We start from the raw sequence: 10,141 nt of genomic DNA on the forward strand, positions 1-10,141 counted from the left end.
AAGCTTTTCAACTGAAAAGTAGCAAATGCAAGAGCTTAAATGCTCTTTCGAGATTACAGTGGCGTTTGTGTGCAAGCCCACATAATGACCGAGTCTCAGCAGCATTGTGCTGTGTCAACTATTTTAACGGCAGTGTTTAAGTAGCAGCTCCTGAAAACAGCCTGGGTGGTGCTTATCTTAGCAAAGCTCATTAGAGATCGTGGTTACTGGTCAGCTTGTGAGAGATGGTCTTGAATGCAGGGGTGACTCATAGGTGATAGACCAACCTGTCCGTACTTTTCCACAAACGCGACATTAAAGTCTAGCTTTGTTGAGCCAAGAAATGTGGTGAGAATATCCTGTGATGCTAAGGAAAGACTTTAAGTTAAACAATGTGATAATGGCTTTAAATTTATCATCCTTTATGGGCAGGAATCCATCTTTTTCTGTGATTTATAGTCTTCACGTTTGCATGCGTTTCACCCTTTATTCTAAAGACAAAAAGCTCATATAAGTTTTTGCTCCACAGTGATTTTTAGTAACCAAACCGTGTGTGTGTTTGTGCATGCAACTGTGTTTATGCATAGTTGCCCAACATGGAATTACTTGAGCTCCACCTCATGCCCTGTAATGGATCATAGAGGCTCTGGTTCCATTTTGACTATAGCGTGAGTATGCAGTTCATGAATATGTATGAATGCATTTTTAATCTGGCTATATTTGATCTCCATGGTTTAAAGATAAGTGAAATGGTACCTCACCATTTTTTAAAACTCTAATCTGGACATCTGAGTGCCCTACAAATGTAAAAAGGCGACCATCCACTGTTGCTCATCTGTATGCATCAGGGTCGCCCTTTATCATAAGCTTTTGTCTGTCTATCACAAAATGTCAAAGCCATTTTCCAAACAAATCTACCAGGGACAAGAGTATGAATAGTTCATAATGGAACAAAGCTCATGTGAAAAGCTCAGCTTGAATCTGTGTATTACCAGAAGGAGGAAAGTTGCAGTTCTAGGCATTTGTCCTCTAAGTACCATCTTGCCGACAGTCCTCTGGGCTTAAAAGAACAGCAGCACAAATTGAGTGCAGGCTAATCAAGTCATGACTGTGACAGAGGGGGCTGAGAAGGCAATGGCAGCTGACTTTAATGTCAATAGGAACCCTAAAGCTTGGGCATTCATTTGGTCCCGATCCACTACTGCTGCTGTCTATTATAGTTTAATTAGTTGTCTAATTTAACCAAGGTGTGCCATGATTTCAGTAGAAGACTCCTCTTTGCTCTTTTTCTTATAACCTGCCCATGCAGACATTGAAAGCAAATTCTGGAAATCGGTTTAAATATAGTTGTAGTGGGGGGCACAGTGAGTAATAGGGCTCAAATACTGCCCCTGTTGTGTGTGTGTGTGTGTACTGTATGTGTGTGTGCGTGTGTGTGTTTGAGGTTTGCATGTTCTCCCTGTGTTGTGTGGGCTTCCTCCTGGGACACCAGTTCCCTCCCACAGCCCAAAAGCACATCGTCAGGCACCTTTAAATGACCAGTTGTGTGACTGTACATGTGAGTGTGTGCCCTGCATCTTGCCCAGGGAGGCCTATGCTGCCTGCAATAAGCTCCAGGCTCACCACAAACATTTACTGGTATTAGAACTAGGGCTGTTTTACAATGTACTGGGGATAGGGTTGTTTTACAATGTGTAGAGAGGTTCTAGAATTCTCAGCATAAGTGTGTTCAATAAAAAAGCAAGGTAAAACAGAAACTATTAAAAAGTCGATTCGATCATTAGGAAAGTGAAGTTCCAGGATCACCTCATCTCTCATCCGGCTCCATTCTGTAGAATTCAGATTAACTCTCCCTACATACCACAGACAGTCAAAAGCACTAATATCTTAGGGTGCTGTCCCACTGCACCAGGTACCATACTTTTGGTACTTCAAAAAATTACTACAAGTATGGATTTACACTGGAAGAAAAGCTGATACCAGTGCTGAATGACATCACAACACAAGGTGGGATACTTTGTACTGAATTTGAAGAATGCCTATAGTATATGACTGGTGGATATGTGATAATTATACCAACATCGCATGTTATGCACATGCAATTCTCACATCACAAGGACCGAGACAGCTGGGTTGAGATCAGCCTTTGTCATACTGTCTGGACATTATAGCGCGACAGGGCTTAAGCTTCTTTAAAATGTTTTTACTTTGTGACAGGAACTTAGCAAGTTTAATGATTATTCTTTTTCAAGATTATCTAATATATGTTTACAAAATCAGTTTAAAGTTTACCGCCGCTGCACTTGCATGAGCTCTGCATGCACTCTCCAAGCCAATCATAACCATTTTCATCCGTATTGTTTAAATCAGTCCTATAGACAGGTTTGTGAGAAATGTATTTATTCTGAACTCTGTTTTTGCTTTATAAATATTCCATTATTAATTGCAACAAAATCACATCCATCCATCCATCCATCCATTTTCTGAAACCGCTAGCCCTATTCAAGGTCGCAGGGGGGTCCAGAGCCTATGGGCGCAAGGCAGGGAACAACCCAGGATGGGGTGCCAACCCATCGCAGAAAACCACATCTGTTATTGCAGCTATATCGCAATTAAAGTTCGAGTCTCATCATATGTCCACTCATCCATTATTACTATTGGTCTTTTTTTTACTTTGTTGATGATTGTTTTCTGAGTTGGTAACTACGCTTTTTCAGGATAGCGGATGTACTTTGTGTTTGCGAGGCCGGTTATTTTTTTTTATAAATAATCGATAATAAATGCCTGTGAGCCCCGCCCCAAAGCACCAAAGTACTGAAAAGATAAACTGGTTTGGTACTTTAGATACTGGTACCTGACCAGAAATCAATGGAAAGGGAAAGTACTGAATTCTTGGTATCAAAAATATGCCACCTGTTGCAGTGGAACAATGCCCACAGCTTTATGCCTGGTAACCTTAATTAATAAGATAGTGGATTACATTAAGACTTTAATACAATAAAAACAGGAAGCATAAATTCTGTTCCTGGTCAACCATATGGGTGCCAGTTTCCTCTCCAGGTGACTAACTTGACTTCTTGTGTTGGTTTGTTTAGTCAAAATCGTCACTATCTGTATTATCAGTATTTTTACTCAGTGTCACTGAAAGGCATGACTTCTTTAACAGAGCAGAACATGTATCATATCAGACAATCATTCTCATTTAAAAAAAATCATTATTTTTGCTACACTCAAGTCTAAATCTGGCAGCTGGGATTTTTGTTTGCATGACACATGCAGACCGTGGTACAAGATTCCATCTTCCCAAATATCTGAGGCTTAGACACAGTAAAAGAAACTTCAGTGAGATTTGTCCTCCAGCACACAGAAACACATGGACAGGCTAATCATATCTGCCATTGAGTCATTGTGCTGTCCATTTTCTCCATGTTCTGGAGCTGTTTCCAACCATATTAATTGGTTTGAAATTTGTCACGTCATGAGACAATGTTCATCATGCTGACAAATATTATGTTTCCAGACACAATGCTGTAATTGGGAAATATTTTGATCCATTTCACTTCCCCGGAAATAAAAACCCATAACCCCAGTGAAACGTCATATTTCATCCCATGGGTCAATCCAGCCAATTTGCTTGATGGTAGTACAGATAAAGTACATTACTGCACTTTTAAGGCTGTGTGGTACTGTAGTACAGCTTCCGCTACTTGAACAAACCCACTTCTATTCACCTGCAACCTTAAAACCTCCAACATGCACCACCTGACCATCACTCAGCACACATCGCCCTCTAGTGATAAGAAGCATGTCAGCCCACAGACACAAACAGTAGCTACAAGAAAACAGCTCTAAAAATGGCTCCTGTAACCGTGAGCATAGATCACACAGAATCCATTCCATAACAAAAGTACAGGACATATAGGACAGCCAAGGACACAGTGAATGATCCTTCACAAATTTGTAACTGTACCTATTAGAAAGGGCATGCTACAATAAAGACCAAATCTAGAGTCTACTTTTTCCCCCTGTTGTATCAAAAATGCCAAACTCCCCAATCACTCATAAGACCTAAATGAGAGTGAAAACAGCCAACCAGTCTTTATGGTATTATTGAACCGCTGTTGGTCATAATAATAACGATTTTTCAAGTTAAATGATCCTCCTTTGTAGCAGGACGATCCTGGCCTATTTATTTTTCATATTACTCTAAGTGTGGTTTGTGAACTACAGCTGTTGATCGAATGGAAACAAAGACAAAAATGGAAACATACTGAGTACCAACACATTTGTTTCGTATTGGAATGTATATATGCAATTGTACAAGAATTGTCCACTTAGTTTTTTAGTGTCACCGGTCGGTGTTCAGGTTAAAACCCCAGCGTCATCCTTTTGGTCTGTATTGCCATCGCCAGCGCTCCGTCTTACGCTTCCACCCGGTAAATAGGCAATGAATCACCGTCAGGTCTGCGACATGCAGCCAAACGGCTTCCTACGTTGCATTTTACATCGCCATCAAACTACAACATGCCTTCGTCGCGAAAAGAAGAGGACATACTGAACTAACATAATTACACTAGGTAAAAGATACATTTCTTTCCATGTGTTTCCATAACGCACGGATAAGAAAATATCATATAGCTAAAATGTGACAGATTCTTTTTACAAGATTACACATCCATGCTAGGGATCACATTTTTTTTTTATAATTGGAGCTTACTATGCATACGAAAACAGAAGCGCAACGCCATATAGCAGACTTCGTACTTCAAGGCTTAACCTCATTGTCGTTTTGTTTTCAAGTGACAGGAAGAGCGCAACGATTTTATCTCTCTCTCTCTCACACACACACACACACACATATGATATGCAATTCGCTAAAGTTAAAAAAGGCTGAAGAACTCCGGCTTACTGCTGCCAATAATATCCAGCACAAGTGGCCCCGTTACCGGAATGTTTCAGTGTAATTGAATAGCCTTTACAGTATATCTATATAATCACGTGCAGTCGGGCTCCGTAAAAAGAATCGCATTAATTACGTTTCAGAGCCCACGCTATATTTGGGGGCGCTGTGGCCAATTGAGGAAGACAAAAGATCTTCATCCTAACCATAAATTCATTTGCAGCACGACCACTACAACATGGCTGTATGTACGGTGCGCTCCGTCGCCGTCCCCCACTCGGAAGGCATATCTGTTTGCGCTGTCTGTGCATCTTTTACTCACACAGTAGCGCCAGCTTTTGCTTTCCATAACGCACGTCTAAAACAGCTGGCTCGGGATCCACGGCATCAAACAAGGATCAGAAAACGTTATCAAGAAAAAAACCCAAGACATACTTACGGTCGCCCATTGCACAATCCGTAAATGCCATGACCAGGAAGGAAACGATTGTACCCTAACGGTATCTGAAGACAGCTGAAGCTGTTTGCTGCCCCCTCGCTCTCACGCTGTCACTGAGAAGCAGCTTTCCAGCCGCGCTAACTACCGGAGACGAGAGGCTGCTGTTGTTCAGGTTGGGCGTGGATTCTTCAGCATCCCTGCTACTCAATAGGACCAATGTCAATCTCCGTAAATAACGGGGAGGGAACAAAATTTTTAATATGCTACCGACAACTTTTAAGACATATATATATGCACATTATAATTTCCCCCATATAAATGAATTACGTCTTACATTACATAAGAGCCTAGGACCAATACGGTAGCAGAAGGCTGGTACCATCCCAGTAATTAAATAACTATGATATAGTATTATTGCTTAAGCGTTCTTTTAGTCGCTCAAAACACTTATGAGTTTTAAAAGTGTTTTCTCAGTTTATTAATTAGAATTTAGTGATTGACTGTCATTGTTCACACACCACAGCACAACAACGAAATGTGTCCCCGGCATTTAACCCATATATGACAACGTGACATAGCAGGGGGCAGCTAATTTAGTGCTTGGGGAACAATACCCTGCTCAGGGTACCTCAGTGGTGCCTTGCTAGTCGTGGATTCGAAGCTGGAATCTTACAAATACAAGCGCACTTCCCTAACCAGCAAGCCACCAATGCCCATTAAAAACAGTTGTGGTTGGCCATATATTTATTCAGTAGGCTTTCAACAGTTTAGGTCCCAACGCTGCGTGCACGTGGAGTTTCCATGTTCTCCGTGAGTCGTCTGGGTTTTCCTACCAGTTTCTTCCTGCAGCTCAAAGACACGACGTTCAGTCATCTGGCATAGATATTTCCGCGTAGTGTGAGCCTGTGTGTGTCAGAGCCTGTGCCTGTGATGGACTGGCATCCTGTCCAGGATGTTCCCCTGCATTATGCCCTATGCTGTATTGCACAGGCTCCAGCTGAACGGGTATAAAAAGCTTTACATCTCTTTGTTCTCATCTAGGAGTATGAGACACGTATTTATGCCAAACAGAATCAAGACAATAAGATATTTGTCAGTAAATCAAGTGACAGTCAAGTGTTTTGAAGTTTTGCATATAACTTCCAAGATTATTTCAAATTGTATAAATAGGTATATATAAAATTTGTCTTACAGTGCACCTTATGTGTATGCTGCCAAGTTACCTATCTCTTATATGCATGGACATAAATGTGATGAATAATTATAGTTGAATTGTTTCATTTTTTTCCACAACACAAGTGTTGATGCATGGGCTGCTACTTAATGACCGCAGACTGATACATTCAATTTGTAAAGTGAGGTTTAACCAGCTTTTTAAGATTAACCGTGTTCCCTTAATTGTGTTTTCAGGAGATATCCCTGAATATATAGCTTAGTGAAGACAAGGGGCACTATGCAATGGAAAAAAAGAGTTTAAAGTGTGTTTTGCGATGTGTTGTTATATATAAGTCTACACCAAAAATTAAAAAAAAAAAAATTAAAAATAAATGTACATTTACTATAGTACAGCAGATGCTTCTGTCCAAAGCGATGTACAAGTGAGGCAAATAGCACATTAGAAACATACATGCTGTCGAGGAGTCGACTAGGCATAAGAGCATCTAGGCTGAGCTTCCAATGAATGTCCAGGTCCAAGTGTGAGCAGCACTGGGGCAGGAGCTACACAGCAACATCTAACAATGCAAGAACCTAATAAGACTATTGAAGGACCAGGAGTACAATGATAAAAACATTCAGGAAACAAACAGGGGTATCAGGCTAGTAGTGAAATTCCTGGAACAACTGGGTCTTGAGGCCTTCATTTCACCATTGGGGAACCACAGATGAGAAACATCTGCTATGATACTTCTCACATGGTGATGCAGCGTTGGTTTGCCGACCGAAGGGTGCGAGTTGGGACACAGGTCTTACACTGCCTCTTGATGGAGATGGGTGCCTGTCCATTAATGGGTCTGAAGGCCAGCGCCAAGGATTTGAACTTGATGTTAGCACCAGTGGGGAGCCAGTGAAGAGAGACAAGGGTGACATTAAGCTAACTGAATACCAGATATGCTGCCACATTTTCAATGATCTGCAGCGTTCTGACAGCACATGCTGGTAATGCTGCTATTAGAGAGCTGCAATAGTCTAGTCATGAGGTAACTAGTACCTGGACTAGAAGCTGACCTGCATTTTCAGACAGAAAAGGCCTGATGCCCTGATGTTATACAGAGTCATTTTGCCCGATTGAGAGAACGCTATTATATGCTCAGCAAAAGAGAGCTGGTTGTCTATCAATACCCCAAATATCTTGGTGGACCTTGATGGAGACAGTGTGGATGATACAGGCTGAATTGTAATGTCATGGTGGATGGTGGGGCTGGCAGGGAAGACGACAAGCTTGGTCTTGGAGAGATTTTGTTGGAGGTGATGGTACCACATCCAGGCTGCAATGTCATGAAGCATGCAGAGATGTGAATGGAGACTGTGGTGTCTTCAGAAAGGAAGGTGAGGTATATCTGGATGTCATTGGTGTAGTAGTGGTAGGAGAAGCCATGTGACTGGTTTGATTTGACATAGAGAAACAAAGTAACTTGCGTTTGTATGTTTCTTTATCTATCTAGCTATATATTTATTTATTTGTTCTGCTTTGTTTGTTTTACTATGAAGGCTGAGTAACAAGATGTTGGCAAAACTGAATACAATACTAACCAAGAGCTTTAATAGACTTAAAGAAGAAAATGTGAGTTGCAGAAGAATGCTCTATGTACCATTTCCTCTTTCTTCTACCATTCCAGAAAAAGATCTTAAGTTTTCCCTGGCTCCTTAAAGAGCTACATTTCATTAATTTACAACATTTCCATTGGTTAATGGCTGACCTATATGATATCAGAGATTTATTTAATCTAAGAAATAGAGTGAAAGCTTTTGCTTCATTTAGCAGAGAATGATAGAATTATTGAAGTTAATTCATAAGCTAACTATTCCCGACATCTTCAGTCAATTATATTTGTATTTCATCAAAAAATACTACAGTTGTTCATCTTTAGAGATTTACCTCAACACATGCACATGGCTTCAACCCAGATAACACCACGAATGTGGCCCAGTTCTGAATTAAATGTGGCAGTTTTGATGGCCCATATCTGGTAGTCCAGATCCACCCAAGTATTAAATTGAATGACAGTCAGCCTATGAACGGAATGCATTAGGGTAAATATAGCAGCCAAATCTGAACGTCATCTGACCAGACAGCCCAATACTGGACCACACCTAACTGATACTGATCCAAAATCACCCCAAAAGCCAGATTGATTTTGGGATGTGCAAATCTGAAAAAATAACCTAGGAAACCAGCTGAATAATGGAATTTTTCTGTGCTCTTTAGCTTCGCTAGAGATCTATCTAATGTGTACAGTGTTCTACAGTCAAATGGATTATAACCATTTAAACTTGTTTGCAAAAGCTACCTTGTAAATTCACTTTTTGTCCAGGAAATATTTTAAATGTAAGCAGCTAATTGTTAACTGACCAGAGAAATTAAGAAGGAAGTATAGAAACAGCATTCTGTTGTTCATTTATATATTTGTAATATCCTGCCCGTCATGTCTGCCTGATCCTCCCATCTCCTCCCTAATACGGCCCGGATGATTTGCTTGCTTGTTGCCCCTCGTTGGTGTTTATATATAAGTCCCTGTTTGTCTCACCACCCCCAGTCCGGTCCTGTTGCCTGTGCCCTTCCCTGCACACATCTTACCGTTTCCCAGTCGCTGTTTAGTTTGGATTTAATCACGTCCCTTTCATTCTCCCAGTGCCTGGCCAGTCCTGCATCTCTCAAACCACAACAATATTGTTTGTTTTTCTAATGACTGTGGTCATTTTTATATGTGCTGCATAGAATATCAGAAATATTTCTCCATATGTAATTTCAAAAGTAGTTGCCCTGAGTGTTTAAGAAGCACATATTCATAAAACAATAATAATATATAATTTGCATTAATAATTTCATATGGAATGATTGATAAGGCTGCTGTGACCCTGCACCATGTCCAGAGTATTTCAGGTGCAGCTTTTAATAAAAATCAAAATGAAGAGGCTAAGGATAATGTCCTCGTCTGGTCAAGCTGTAGATAAATCGAAGCACTATTCTGGTACCGTGGAGAACCACAGGACAGCATCATGACCTCGTACCCCCAGGCAGCTGGGCTTGATTCCCATCCCTGGGTTTGTTCTTCTTCAGTTTTCTGCCTGGGTTGTACATGTTTTCTCTAGTTTCCTCTCGCAGTTAAAAACGAGCCATTAAGTGAAATCGACGTACTGTCGGGTTCCATTGATTGGAGGAATTTATCCAAATGAAAGTTTTGAAAAGATAAATGTTTGGCGAACACAAGGACAAATTTACCTCTTGGCAAAACATGCTTAAAATTATGTAAGGAAATTAAGTAGCTGGATAAAGTCAACCCATACTGAAAAAGAAAAAGCACCTGTTCTTTTGTGTTTGCCACATTCTGGCCTGATTGTGAAATGAAGTAGGCATGCAGGTATTGAAAACTTGCAGCACTCACTGAAACAAAGACCCCAGTGAATCAGCTGTGACATTTATTTGGATACTGTGTTGAAAAGTTGTGGTGTGGAGGTCAGCCACGAAAAGAGGACAGGGGTGCAGGCCAGCCACTTACAGCTAGACCTTTATTATGAAATCACAACACAAAACAGGGTCACGGCCCATTTTAAATGGTGAACTCAAAAAAATAGTGCTAAACTAGCAAAAAGAAAACCCAAAA

At 40.7% G+C, this 10,141-nt stretch overlaps 1 protein-coding gene across 3 annotated transcripts in view; it reads right to left on the minus strand.

The window, feature by feature from the left end:
- Positions 1-5,618, minus strand: part of LOC111845161 (TANK-binding kinase 1-binding protein 1) — an 81,719-nt gene extending 76,101 nt beyond the window's left edge. For all 3 annotated transcript variants that reach the window (XM_023814357.2, XM_072712469.1, XM_072712468.1), the window contains exon 1: positions 5,319-5,618. The gene's annotated coding sequence lies outside the window, so the exon portion shown is untranslated. The remainder of the gene's footprint in view (positions 1-5,318) is intronic.
- Between the last annotated feature and the right edge of the window lie 4,523 nt (positions 5,619-10,141).

This window comes from Paramormyrops kingsleyae, chromosome 5 (genome assembly GCF_048594095.1).
Source record: "Paramormyrops kingsleyae isolate MSU_618 chromosome 5, PKINGS_0.4, whole genome shotgun sequence".
NCBI classification, from domain to species: Eukaryota; Metazoa; Chordata; class Actinopteri; order Osteoglossiformes; family Mormyridae; genus Paramormyrops; species Paramormyrops kingsleyae.